Source organism: Hemicordylus capensis, chromosome 17, assembly GCF_027244095.1.
Source record: "Hemicordylus capensis ecotype Gifberg chromosome 17, rHemCap1.1.pri, whole genome shotgun sequence".
In the NCBI taxonomy this organism is placed as follows: Eukaryota; Metazoa; Chordata; class Lepidosauria; order Squamata; family Cordylidae; genus Hemicordylus; species Hemicordylus capensis.
Window position 1 is genome coordinate 1,085,156 of NC_069673.1, and position 14,906 is coordinate 1,100,061.

General features: G+C 49.0%; 1 long non-coding RNA gene across 4 annotated transcripts in view; it reads left to right on the top strand.

Annotated features, from left to right (window-relative positions):
• Positions 1-14,906, top strand: part of LOC128338884 (uncharacterized) — a 73,237-nt gene that overhangs the window by 39,423 nt on the left and 18,908 nt on the right. For 2 of the 4 annotated variants that reach the window (XR_008312737.1, XR_008312736.1), the window contains one exon: positions 13,202-13,404. The exons of 1 other annotated variant lie outside the window; for it this stretch is intronic. This is a non-coding gene — a long non-coding RNA (uncharacterized LOC128338884). Of the gene's footprint in view, positions 1-11,097; positions 11,473-13,201; positions 13,405-14,906 lie in introns of those variants that run through there. One more of the 4 variants, XR_008312739.1, reaches the window with a different exon arrangement.

The window sequence follows — 14,906 nt, forward strand, 5'->3', positions numbered from 1 at the left end:
CAGATCCTTCTGTAATACCAGTTTATTTTACAAGGCCTGTAAATTGTTACTAGTGGGGTGGTGTATGGCAGGGGTGTGTGTGTGTGTGTGTGTGTGTGTGTGTGTGTGTGTGTGTGTGTGTGTCTCCTGCACCCGACGGCTCCATTTCTCCCTCCACCCAACGCCTCTCTGCCACTGTCATGGATACCGTTTTTTCTAGCCCTGAAACAATCCCAGCATTAATTGCACCAGGGCCGGACTACCCTCTAGGCAGACTTAGGGCACCAGTTCTCAGGCGGGGTGGCGGGGGTGGTGGTGGCTGCTACACGCTTTCTATTCCCTCTCTAAGCAACCACATTGGAGTGCTCTGAAGGGGGGGCAGGAAAGGCGCTGGTGGAGGGGGCGTGTGTGAGCAGCCTCCCCTTGCTTTGCTCTTTCTCTCTCCTGCCCTAGAGAATGAACAGCCGGCACAGCTCAAGCCAATCCAGTCAGACAGGCACCAGATCCCAACTTTGCCCAGAGTGCCCAAACCCTGAGGAGGGCCCAGCCTATAGTCGCCACTTTGCACAGGCTGGCAACCCCTGTTATGCCTTCTTATGCCTTCATGGCTTTCATGCCCTTTTCATGACTTTTATTGGCTGTATCCTTTCCCTGAACTTTATGCTGGTCTAGGGCTATAATAAAGCGCCACCTAATGGCACAGTGGGGAAGTAACCCGCCTAGGGAGCAAGAGGTTGTTAGTTCTAATCCCCGCTGGTGTGTTTCCCAGACTATGGGAAGCATCGCTATCAGGCAGCAGCAATACAGGAAGGTGCTGAAAGGCATTATCATCATCTCATACTGTGCGGGAGGAGACAATGGCAAACCTCTCCTATATTCTACCAAAGACAACCACCGGGCTCTGTGGGTGCCAGGAGTCAACACTGACTCGATGGCACAATCTAATCTAATGACCACAATAAAGTTTGTTTGTTTGATTGATTGAATGATTGATGGGAAGGAGCAGGGATGCAGTTGAAATTGAATTGGGGTGGGGTGGGGGGACACAAACGTCCCTAGGCCCATGGAGGGGCACTGTCTGGGGAAGAGCCAGCTCTCTACTTTCACTACTATTCCCACTACTACTACTACTACTACTACTACTACTGCTACTACTACTACTACTGGTCTTGTGGTAGGCAAGCATGACTTGTCCCCATAGCTAAGCAGGGTCTGCCCTGGTTGCATATGAATGCATATGTTTGCATCTGAATGGGAGACTTGATGTGTGAGCACTGCAAGATCTTCCCCTCAGGGGATGGGGCCCGCTCTGGGAAGAGCAGAAGGTTCCAAGTTCCCTCCCTGGCAGCATCTCCAAGATAGGACAAGATTTTTATTTTATTATTATTATTTTTTTAATAGGACAAGATATTTTTTATTGAACCAACAAACTACCAAAGCATACAGTACAAGATAGGGCAGAGAGAGATTCCTGCCTGCAACCTTGGAGAAGCCGCTGCCAGTCTGTGAAGACAATCCTGAGCTAGATAGACCAATGGTCTGACTCAGTATATGACAGCTTCCTAGGTTCCTATGTTCCTACTACTACTTCTATGTATAGACCGCTTTTCAACAAAAGTTCTCAAAGCGGTCCCCATAGAAAAATAATGAATAAATAATGATCGCTCCTTGTCCCCAAAGGGCTCACAGTCTAAAAAGAAACGTAAGGTAGGCACCAGCCACCTCTGGAGGGGTGCTGTGCTCGGTCGGGAGATGCTCTCTCCCCCAGTGGCATAATAGAAGAGATCCGCCCCCTCGAAAGGTGCCTCTTTGCTCAGTTAGCAGGGGGCACATCTCCTGCCTCCCTGCCTCATTGGCCAGCTGCTGGCTCCTGGCCAGTGTGTGGGGAGCACGTGGTGTGGCTTGCATAGGAGTGAGAGGGCAAGCTTGCCGAGAATGGTTTGTTTCCCCCCATGGCCGGATAGCTCTTCCGCAGCAAAGACACGGAGTGTAGGGAGAAGGTGGTCTTCACTTGTCATCCCAAGGAGGCTCACTTCAACGCCGCCCCTGGGAAAGAGGCATAAGCAGCCCATCCCTCACCTGGAACCATTTGGCACGACACCAAATGTGTCGCCATTTTGCACCTGCAAGCATTGCCTGCAAAGGAGCAATTGGGAGGGTGAATTTGTCCGTGTTTCGCTGCAGGTGTTGAGGACACTGGGCTGCGGCTGGGCTGGAATGACGCTCCCCAGCCTCTCTCGGCTCTCCTCTCCACAATGCAGGCCCTGAGACCGCTGGAAGCTTTTGAGCTTGGCAGCCTCTGAAGCAAGTTCTGCCCACATTGGAGGATCCTAAACGGGATCCTGAAGGCAGCCACACCTAATAGCAGCAGAAGTGTGCAATTGCTGGGCTCACCAAATGGTTGCCGCTCGCTGATGAACCATGCTGGTTGCCCCCCGCCCCTGCCACCCCCTGCATAGATAGATAGATAGATAGATAGATAGATAGATAGATAGATAGATAGATAGATAGATAGATGGGGAAAGTCAGTGGCTGACAATCTGTGCAATGCAACATTGGCAGTTCTAAACCACCCGCTCCTCTGCAGACATCTAAAGAAACATGCACAATGCCCGTGGCTTCCAGCGGCATCTGGTGGGCCACTATGCGAAACAGGATGCTGGACTAGATGGGCCTCCTTGGGCAGGGCTGTTCTGATGTTCTTAATGTGGCAGAACAAGACGGGGGCACGGCTACTTGAAATGGTGCAATGGTCTCATCATCCTGGCAGTGCACGTTCTTAGGATGTGCTTACGAACTTCAGGCAACATCTCCTTGCTTTTCAAGCCCCTTTCTTTTTTCTCGGTTCCAAGAAAGGGCTGCGAGAGACACCTGCCCGCAGCCCTGGAGAAGCCGCTGCCAGTCTGTGAAGACAATACTGAGCTAGATGAACCAATGGTCTGACTCAGTATATGGCAGCTGCCCATGTTCCGATGTAATTGCCCTGACAAGCTGTTGGGCAAGCCAATAGCATATTCTGGACATGTGAATGTATCCAAAGTCACAAGGACACACACACGGTAGCTGGATCTTCCAGAGAGTTGCCACACCTGCCTGCATTCCATTAAACCTTTTTATTAGCTACCCCACCTGCCCTCCTCAATTCAGCAACACAAGCTGGAGGAAAGATGCCAATAAATTTGCTATTTAACCTCGGCAGCCTGGCAGGTGAGTGCTCAGCTCCATTGTGTGAATTTCACCCTCGTTAACTGATTAATGGAGATTTCGAGAGAGACCCCTCCTCCAGCAACCCCCGAGAAATTGCATTGCTCTTCAGTTCAATGATCAGGCTGTCCCAGGGCTGTGTGGGTTTTTCTAGCCAATATAATCATTAGGCAGAGCATAAGAAATAGGTTAGGTTGGAGGAGGGGGTGGGAATGCTTACTGTAGCTGAAACCAGGAAAGTAGTGTGTGGGGGGGTTAAATTTATCGAGCTGTCCCCAATGTGTGAAACAGCCACTAAGCATCCAGCAGAAGTGACAGCTCAGTACCTCAGAGAAATCTGTGGGTTGGGTGTTTTTTTTAAAGTGATGTTTTATTAATTATTTTATGTACTGGAAAGTGGATTTTCCCCCCTTATTATCCCCAAAACAACCAGATTAAAGGAGAATTCCCCTAAGGACCCTCTCTCTCTCTCTCTCTCTCTCTCTCTCTCTCTCTCTCTCTCACACACACACACACACACACACACACACACACACACCCCTTGCAGATTATCTATGCAAAAGACCTCAACAGTTTTGGCTAATATGCTTGATCCATTGACAGGCTGGTTCTTGTCCTGTGGTGTAATAGAAGGTTTTCCAATTGGTATGTCAACTTTGCAGCCTTCCTATGACCCCTAGTGATGCTCTGCCACAGAACAATGGCCTCATCCTCGAAGGGGAATGACATGCAGAGATGACAGGTCAGTCACCCATCCAAATCCAAACTAGGACAGGCCTTGCTTAGCAAAGGAGACCATTCATGCTTGCTACCAGAAGGACCAGCGCTTCAACCCAGGATAGTGACCACCCCACCCAGGTTCTGCTTACCTGCCTGAAGAGGAGAAAGATTGTGTGGGTCCCTGGGTGAACATGGCTGGGTGTAGTCCTTAGGCCCATGCCTAACCTCCTCCTCCTTCCTGGGCACTTCTCCCCTCCTTTGCCCCTCTGTAGTGTCAAAGCAACTCAGCCAATGGCAGTGCTAGGGAGGGGGGTGCATGGAAGTGAATCCGGTGGTTCGGTTTGAATTCTAGCCAAATTCAAGAATTCAAGAATTCTAGCTGAATTCAAGAATTCTAGCCCAATTCTAGCCAAATCAGACCGCCGGACCATGAACTGGTTTGAATCAAAACAACCCCCAGTTCGGTCCGAAGGTCGAACTGGGCTGAACCAGTTTGGAAGTGATTTGATTTGGCTCGAGTGGGCATGCTTGCAAAGGGGGATCTGGTGAGGATTGCCCTTTTCAAGCAAAGGGGGAACCCTGCCTACCTCAAAAGAACGTCTAATAGGGGCAGCAAGAGGACACCTTGTAGTTGGCCATGCAGCATGGCGGTGCGGCTTCTCCAAAGCCCCTGGATCGGGCTGCACTGGAGGGTCAGTCCCGGTCGGGGGGGGTGTTGGAGGAGGTGCCCTACTGCCCATGCACCATGCCGCCGACTACGATGTGCCCTCTCGTCTTTTTACTCAGAGTTCTTTTTAGGCAGGCAGGGTGTCCCCCTTCTCTTGTCAAGGGACCCCTTCACTGGATTCCTCTTTACGGGCATACTCCCTTGAACTGCCGAACAGGTTCCGATTCGGTTCCCTTAGAACTGGGGCTGGTTCGGCTGAAACTCGGATCGGCCCCCCTTTTTGAGGGTCTGATCCAGTTCGAGTCCAAAGCAGTTGAGCCAGTTCTGCACTCCCCTAATGATAGGGCCCTCTGCTTCCTCCTCTGTGACATTAGAGCAGCTCGGCCAATCCCTACCAAAGCTGTTTCACCACCACCGAGTCCATATCTCTATGCATAGATACAAAACAATCCTTTGCTGTGACCCTCACAGCCTTCGGCATTCGTTACCGAGAACTCCATTTCTTAACCGCTGGTCTTGCAGAATGTTGCGATGGGGAGCTTCTTATGCACTTCTCAGGATTCCAGTGGCTTGACTTCATGATTTATGAGTTTTGCAGACAGACCCGGAATACGTGATTTTTAATTTTTAATGTTGACATGCAGGTACTAAAGCTTGCAAACTGTTTCACCCTAGCCAGTTGAGCACTGTGGAAGAGGTGTTAAAACTGCAAGCAGCATTTCATGGAGTGCTTGTTGCGGGCGTGTGTGGCACACACACATAAAAGCTGCCGTTTATATCGAGTCAGACCCTTGGTCCATCTAGCTCAACATTGTCTACACTGACAGGCAGCAGCTCTCCAAGGTTTCAAGAAGGACTCTCTCCCAGCCTTACCTGGGGATGCTGCCAGGGAGTGAACCTAGGACCTTCTGCATGCAAAGCAGATGTTTCTACCCTTGAGCAACGGCCCCCATCCCCGAAGGGGAATATCTTACAGTGCTCACATGTAGGCACCCACCTAAATGCAAAGCAAGGGAAACCCTGTTGAGCAGAAGGGATGCTTTATGTTGGCTACTGCAAGACCAGCTCTATTTCCCCAGTAGCTTCTCCAAGGATTCAGGCAGGAGTTCTTCTCAGCCTTACCTGGAGATCTCCAGATTGATGGAGTGAACCTAGGACCTTCTGCATGCAAAGCAGATGCCCATCCATTGAGCTGCGGCCCCACCTGTGTGACATTTGATACTTTTGTCTGTGCCAATGAGCTAGTTGACAATGCACCTGCTTTTGGATCACATGGATTAGAGGTTCGCTACCTTGGATCCGCACTATAACTCCCATCCTCCCAGAAATCACTGTGGCAGGGAATGATGGGAGTTGCAGTCTTCCAACAACATCTGGAACCCCAAGTAGGCAACTCCTGGCTTGACGATTGCCCATGGCAATCCAGCTGCTGCTTCCCTGGCCACAAGGAAGGTCCCAGCAAAGACAAGAGCCATAATGTCAATGCCAGTTGATCTGTAACCATCAGAGGAGAAGAGCTGGTCTTGTGGTTGCGATCATGATTTGTCCCCTTTGATAAGCAGGGCCTGCCCTGGTTTGTATTTGAATGGGAGACTACATGTGTGAGGACTGTCAGATAGGGCAGGGCTGCTCAACTTCAGCCCTCCTGCAGATGTTGGCTGGCAACTCCCATCATCCCTGGCTATTGGCCACTGTGGCTGGGGATTATGGGAGTTGTAGTCCTAAAACAGATGGGCGGGGCTAAAGTGAGCAGGCCTGCCTTAGGGGATAGGGCTGTAGCTCACTGGAAGAGAAAGTCCTAGGTTCAATCCCTGGCCGCATCTCCAGGTAGGGCTGGGAAAGACCCCTGAGCCTGAAACCTTGGAGAGCTGCTGCCAGTCAGTGTAGACAGTACTGAGTAGATGGCCCAGTGGTCTGACTCGGTAGAAGACTGCTCCTTATGCTCCTAACCATGAATATGTTGGGGACTGTGAAATCATGAATATTCACATCATCCCAAAGGGGATGAAACAATCACCAAAGATGGGGAGCATTCCAGAAACTGTTATTTTTCATAAGAAAAGCAAGCAGATGTGGCCAGCCTTGTTGCCCACTTCATTTAAGAAATAATGGCCTTCCTCCTCCTTTGATTAAGAAAAGTGGGGACTCTTGGGGCTCACACAAGAGGACGCTTCCCCCCTCTCGTTTTGCCTTCTCTGCTGTCTCTGTCATTCCAGCTGGATTTGCTGGGAAGCATCTCTCACGCTGATGGATAGCGATCCAAGCAGGGGATTTATTCTGGTTTTGGAAGCCTAAATTTGAAAAACGAGGCCTGCATGGTGACAGTTCTGTCGTGGGGAGGAAATAAGCAAGCGAAGGCATGCATACTTGAACAGCTTCTCCCATCTCACAATTAGAGCCATCAACGTCTATTCTGTTCCTTTCGCTGCACGTCCCACCCTTGACAGCAAACCCCTCAAGGGCCGCATAATGAAATGTAAACACAACTTGGTGCGGCATTTCACCATGTTTAGCAGTTTCGACATACACCAGTGACTACCTGGAATCCACCTTCCATAGAATCTCTCATTAGGGCCTCATCAATTCAGGTGAGCTGGGTTTTCTGGCACACTGGCCGGTGGAAAGAAATGCCCTTTGCTGCAAGGTTGCTGAAGAAACTTCTGTTGAGCTCAAGGAAGCTGAATATTTGGACATGTCAGTATGGAGGATGAACCTTGAAGGAAGGGGCCTTGAGCACTTTCCTTACGAGGTAAGGCCTGGGGCTTTTTAGTTTAGAAAAAAGATGACTGAAGGGCAACAGGATAGAGTTCTATAAAATTAGGCATGATGTTGAGAGCGTGGACAAAGAGAATTGTTTCTCCTGCTCACATAACACGAAAACCCATTAAATTGATTGCCATGGGATGGGTCATCCCAATGGGTCATCCCATTAAATTGATTGTCCAGGAGTTTCCCCATGGAAGAATGGGGTCTGTTCACATCAGCGTTATACACAACTCCTGTTTCGACATAATGGTGTGCATGTGGCCAGGTGTCTGTGCACAGGTACATGTTTTTGTGTGAATGACATGACCTACATTTTCGATGCATCTGCATCTGCATCAGTGTTCCCTCTTGCAGGGATTCCCAGATGTTGTTGACTACGACTTCCCGAATCCCCAGTTAAAGGCCATTGCAGCTGGGGATGCTGGGAGTTGTAGTCAACAACATCTGGGAATCCTTGCTCAGAGGCACACTTTGCCATGGATGTTGGGGATCAGGTTTGTGGTGGCCTGTCTCCGGGGAGGGGCGCTCCAAATGTTTTGGGGGGCGGGGTTCCCCAGAGCCCATCTCCACTACTACCATCCCCACTGCACAGTGGTGGTTGGAAAAAAATCTTTTAAAGAACTGATTTAACTTGCCCCCAACCCCCTCCCCCCAGCCCTCAAGTGGAGGGCGGAGGCGGGGGGCCCTCCGAAGCCCTTCAGGTCCGGGCTCCAAAATTGCCTGGGTGCCCCTGTTCCTACAGAGGGAAGATTGATCTGGATACCAGCCCCCTCAAAGGCAGGCTGGTGGCAGGAAGCAGGAAGGGAGGTGCCCAAGCTCAACATGTGTTGCACAGAAGTAGGGCTACAGCATGCTGGCCAATATAGTGTGCTGTGTGCTACAGGCATTGTCAGTAGCATGGGAGCTGTTGTGTGCTCGTGAAACGGCATTCATGCAATTGTTCAAAAGCACTCTGGAGCACTTGCCAGAAACTGTGGACAGATGCCCAATGACCTAGGCATAACGGCAGGACCATTTGCACCATTTCTGGCCATTGCGCATGAGTGCTTTTGCACAACTGCATGAATGTTGCTTTAGGAATTGTGAAGCATCTTGGCCAGTGTCATTCTGAGAGGACTTCTGGGCACAAGCAATGGCCTTGTGGTAGCAAGCAGGACTTGTCCCCTTAGCTAAGCAGGGCTCATCCTGGTTGCATATGAGACTAGAAGTGTGAGCACTCTAAGATATTGCCCTTAGGGGATGGAGCCGCTTTGGGAAGAGCATCTAGGTCCCAAGTTCCCTCCCTGGCAGCATCTCCAACGAGATAAGGCTGGCAGAGAGACTCCTGCCTGCAACCTTGGAGAAGCCGCTGCCAGTCTGTGAAGACAATACCCAGCTAGGTGGACCAACGGTCTGACTCAGTATATGGCAGCTTCCTATGTTCCAATGCTTATTTGAGAGGAGAGCTGGTCTTGTGGTAGTGAGCATGACTTGTCCCCTTAGCTAAGCAGGGTCCACCCTGGTTGCATATGAAAGGGAGACTAGAAGTGTGAGCAATGGAAGAGATTCCCCCTCAGGGGATGGAGCTGCTCTGGGAAGAGCAGAAGGTTCCCAGTTCCCTCCCTGGCAGCATCTCCAACGAGAAAGGGCTGGGAGAGAGACTCCTGCCTGCAACCTTGGAGAAGCCACTGCCAGTCTGTGAAGACAATCCTGAGCTAGATGGACCAAGGGTTCTGACTCAGTATATGGCAGCTTCCTATATTTCAATGAGACATTTCTCAAAATCGCCCAAATTGCCTCTTTCTATTTTTGCTGCCTGAAAATTTGGTGGAGATAATGGGAGGGGGGTTTCAGATCATGAAAGAGTTTTGAACACTTTGACTATGATCCAAGTGGAAGTTCCGATGGGGAAAGTATTTGAACCCCAAGCAGATTTTTTCTGCCTGAGTCACATGTACACTTTTTGTTTTCTTCTGCCAAACCCTGGAGATTATGTGGCTTGTCGCAGGAGTCGTGCTGAACATCCTGAATTGCTGGGATTGGAAAGTCACATTTCATGAATGGAGAATTTGGTGAAGTGTGGAGGTCAAAGGCCACAACACAGGAAGAATTATGATAATTAGCATGTAGATAACACTGCATTTTCATCTAGTGGTTACCTATTTGCTTCCGGGTCCAATTCAAAGTGCTGGTTCTCACCTTTCAAACCCTTCAGGGCTTAGCGCCTGCTTACCTTCAGGACCGCCTCCTCTGGTCAGTATTGTCCCGTCCTGTGAATCTTCTCAGGTTGCCCTTCTTTCGGTCCCTGGTCTCAGAGAGGTCCATAGTACTAGGGCCCATGGAAGGGCTTTCTCTGTGGCCACCCCTTCACTTTGGAATTCTCTCCCCCCCACCCAGATTTGGACTGCCTGCTCCCTTTCAGCCTTTAAGATCTTATTGAAGACATTTCTTTTCCGCCAGGCGTTTGTCCTTTAAATCTCTCTCTCTCTCTCTCTCTCTCTCTCTCAATATTGAATGCTGTTCTTGCCTTGAACACTGCCCTGAGTCTGTGGATTGGGCGGTACATTAAATCTTTTAAATAAATAAATAAATAAATAAAATGCCAACCGGAAGAGAGACTACTGGATGGACCACTGTTCGAACTGGGTATCAGGCAGCTTTGTGTATGTTTATAACCCTGCAGGCTGTGTTTTTATTAGGCCTGTGCACCCCATAAAATATTCTATCAGATTCGATCCAATAGAAAAATGGTTGGGATCATAATGACAATGGAGCCATTAGAGTCATCATGGGATTTATTCCGATATTTTCCGACAGCGACGTCGCCGTTTCTGCTAGTACTGCCAGATTTGCCCGACTGCACAGGGCTACAAAATACGCCCAAAGCGAGCCGAGGACACTGTTTTCGGGTTCCGATAATATTTCTGAGAATTCTGACCTATTGTAATTCCAATACAATAGGGTCCATTATAGTGATTATCAGATTTATTCTGCTATTTGGGTTAGGGCGGTATAGAGACCTTGGGTTAGGGCGGTATAAAAATGTGCTAAACAAACAAACAAACAAATAAATAAATAATAAAATAAATATTTCCAAGAGTGTCAATGTCGTTTCCGATAGTAGCATTGGATATAGCCAACTGCACAGGCCTAATTTTTATGCCCACATTGCAGATGAGGGCAAAGGCTGAGGGAAGACAGCTTTGCCTACGGTCACCAGCTGGTGAGTTTGCGCCTGATGCACCCCTGGAACCAACTCCCGGTCTTAGCCACTCAAAACGCCCGAAGCTTTTGAAGTCACCGACATGCTGAGTTGCAGCTCCATGCCTCATTGCTAGTCAGTGTGTATCCCAGACTGCAGTTGGTTCTTCTTGCAAAGGAGTGGGGGGGGGGGGGTTCTTTTTCTGCTCTTGGCGCGAGTGCCTTTGCAGGGTCACCTTTCCGTCTGCAGCACAGGTGCTGAGTAATCACAGCCCCCTCACGCGCATTGGCAGTGGCTTCAGGGGAAGGAGTGATTAATTGATCACCCTTTCCAAGGAGTCGGAAAGACGAGGAGCGGGCCGCGGGGAGACGGGTCTAATCCGACTGGAAGTGGGATTATTTACAACCCCAAACTTTTGCAACATTCTGAATGCAGAACAGGACACCTCCTCGTGTTTACAGCACTGCTCATGAACCAAAAGGGAAGGCACAGTGAGCAAGGGAAGGAGAGAGAATCAATGGCAGAGGAGCTTTTTGTCTCCTCGGTGGGACCGAGTCAGCAGGCAAGACGGTCTAATTGCAAGCCGTGCTGAGCAAGCTGGCAAATGGAAATAATGCCACTTCGGATCGGGGGTGTGTGTGTGTGGTTAATTCCTCGCCTTTCTGCTGGAGATGAAAATTGACTTTAGAATAAAGGCTGGACCAAAAGGTATCAAAGTTACAAAAGTGTATACAGAACAGCATCAGGGAAGCTGTGCAGTGCTCAGTGAGAGAGGGCTCATTTCGGCATCAAAGGCCTGCTTGGCTCCATGGTGACGCAAATGCCGTGCGCGCATGCGCGGGGGCCTGAACCAGGCTGTAGCCGGCCCAGGCTGTCATTTGGGAGGCCAGCGGAGGGGGGGGTTGGAGGAGCCCCCACCCCCACTTCTGATGTCTCCACTGCCTGCATTTCAAAGGTAAAAGGAAGCCTTTCTCCCCCCCTTTACAAATATGCTTTTGTACTTTGTGTTTTGCGGGTCGAATGACCATAACAATAAAGATTTGATTTGATTTGACTTTACAAGTATACCCTCCGAGCCAGCCTGCAAACCGATTCAGCCCGGTTCAAGGCCAAACTGGACCAGACCCAGTTCGACTGAGTCCAAACCCAGACTGGGCCAGTTCGAATCTGGTCCGGATTCAAACCGAGCCGGCCAAATGGCCGACTCTCACACCCCTACTCCACAGCCCAGAATCCTTCTGGTTCAGGGAGTCTGGTGATCTGAAAGAGCCATCTCTGTACCGCCATCTGCTAGAAAGCTCTCCAAAATGAAAGGGGCACCATAAGGGCACCACAATGACTGGAACCATCTTCTTGATAGTAAGCAACATGTGTCCTCCCCTCCTTTCTCCTCTATCCACTCTTCCGTGACTTCCCTGAGCTCTCTTAATGCCAATGATCCTTCTTGGGATCTAAGAATTGTTGACGGGTGTTTACAATAACAAACCAAAATATGCTGCTCACCAGCATATTTTGGTTTGTTATTCAAGACGTCTTTCCTGTCAGTCTTATCTGATGTGGGTGCTCACAGGAGTAGTCCCTACAGACCAGAGTTGCTGGAGTGAATTAATGAGAATGTATTTTAGCTATAACATATGTATCTGATCTATACTCCAGAGGGAGACTGGGGCTGCGATTAGGTTGAGCGAACTACACAACATTGCTAGTAACTTGAAAGTCCCTCCTTGGATATAAGACTTGTTGATTGATGCTTGTAATACATTTTGGGTTTATTTTATATAGAAGATGTCATATTGGTTATGAAGTTCTCTTTGAACTTTTGTTCTGCTAGTATCCTGGTGGATATCATGAATGAATCTCCAACGTGGTTCTTATTCTGGACGGATGCCACCGAAGGAGGCTGGAATAGGCCAAAATGCATCTGGTAATCGAGGACTGCTGTAGCGATGGCGAAAATGTAGGACGATGGCAATCAAGCCCAGTGGGAATGAATACAGGAATTACTCGAATGACTTTTGTGGTTGTTAGTGCCTGAAGAATGTGTCCGGAGGTTCTGTTTGGGAATCAGTGGTGGATATTTGATTCCTTGTGTGTTTCATATGAGGACTTCTGAATTGTTGCGTTCTCTGGACATGAATCCATTTCTGTGATCAGAGTTTGTTGCAGTTAATGGGCATATTAATGTTTATGACTGTACATGTGTGAGTTACTGACTGCTTTTATTGGGTTATTGAAATTTTTAAAATTCATATTTATGTAAATTTGTAATTATATCAATCGGGGTCCTTTGGGACTTTGTTCCTCTCCCCTGATGCCGGCCTTTTAGTCATGGCTGGGTTGAGAGGGAAGGGGGCTCAGTCCTTTCCAGGGTCTCAATACTGGCCAATGGTGCCCCGACATGGTTGCAACCATTCCATATCCCCCCCCCATTTTTGCAGATGAAACTAGCGGAAGGCCTTGTCTGTAGAGGGTGTGATGTATAGGGGCTTGGCCAAACATCCTGGGAAGCGTGGTGGACAATTCTGATAGGTCTTCAAGCAGAAGCAGGACTTTATTCTCGAAGCAGAGGAGCCTGGTGCAGATCAGACCTTAGGGGTTTGCCTAGGGAGCCAGATCTTGGGGGGCGACAGCACATAAACCGTGCCAGAATATATCCCTGCTCATTAGTCTGTCTCTCCCTCCAGAATTGTACCCCTGAAGCACTGCCTAGTGGTGTAAGACTTTAAGATGTTCCAAAGGACCTGCACATTCTGCTCACCACCGCTCAAGACACACCTCAACCCCCAAGAAATAGCTCATCTCCTAAGCCGCACTCCCTCCCTTGAACAGGAATTGGCTGCCTCCGCATTCTTTCCCAAAAGAAAATGGTCACAGACTAACAAGCTAAGTATGTAAAAAAAGGAGTATTTTGAAACCTTGGCATATTTTGGAGGATATGTCTGTTTTTTGAGAAAAGCGCACTTACTTTTAGACAAAGGGACTTTTGTCATCTTTGGGGTTTGTTTTGCTTCTGTCAGAGGCATGGCGTTTAGCTACAGGGACAATTAAATGGAAAGGAAAGAGAAGAAGAGGACGACCAGCAGCAAGGTGGATGGACTCGATCACGACAGCAATGAAGGCAATGACCTCAACGACAGCAATGACCTTAAAGGCCAGTTGAAGACCAATCATCCTAGAGAGAATCTCTCTATTTGGTCACTAAGAGTCAACGCTGACTTGACAGCACTTAAGCAATCAATCAAATATTCTATTTCTTTTAATTAATTCTAAGAAATGAAATGTGTCTGTATTGCAGACAATTTAATTTTTTGTTGTTGCAAAAAATCTGATCAACCAAATGTACAGCCCACCAAGAAGGAAGGTTAGACAAAGGGGCTAAAAATATTAAGCACATTCTAGTGGGCAGTGACATAGATTTAAAATACAGAACAGTGATGACACCTAATGTACTGCCAGGTGCTGTCCTATGGGGCATCCTTCCTGTGGGCATTGCCAGGGATTATGGGAGTTGTAGGCCAACATCTGCAGGAGAGCCAAAGTTGAGCAGCCCTGGTGCACAGCAATAAAAGGCACATGTTTGCTTGCCGTGTAAGCTGCCTAGCAGTTTTAATTCTTGGCTTTCCAAACTTGGATCCCTAAATGCAGTTGGACTGTAGCTCCCATCATCTCCTGCCACAGTGGCCAAAGGCCTGGGACGTTCTGCTGAAGACCATTGTAGCTGGGGATGATGGGAATTGTAGTCCGTCAACATCTGGAGAACCGAGGTTGGGGATCCCTGCTCTAGAACCCTAGATGACAGGAAAGCATACTAGAGGTTTGTGAAATGGCTTACCGGTGCGCGGATGGGGACAGGGTGTGTTTTGCCCTCTCTCATGACAGCCAAACCCAAGGGCAGGGAGATCAATAACCCTTTGCACGGAGGCTGCTGTGCCCTGAATGTGACTGCGGTTTTCCACATCAGGGTGGTGACTGGCTACTTGGGCAACAGCTTGGAGATGTATCAGGGATGGTTGGATGGACTGTTGCGGAGACGGACCACTGTGTGTCATGTGGACCACTAGATCTTGGTAGGTTCCAGACAGACATGAAACAGTTCCCCACGCAGCATAAGGCGACTGCCAGTATGTTGGACTGAGGAGACCTGTGTTCAAATCCCCACTTGGCAGTGAAGCTCACTGGCTGACGTGGGGCCAGTTATTGGTCCCTCAGCCTGGCCTACCTTATAGGGTTATTGTCTCAATAAAAACACCCGTGGACACTGCCCTGAGCTCCTTGGGGGAACAACAATAGAGAACTTATGGAATGCTTCAAGAAGTGATGATGGCGACTAGATGGCTTTCAAAAAAGGATCAGACTAATTCATGGAGGATTGATCCAACAGGGTGCAAA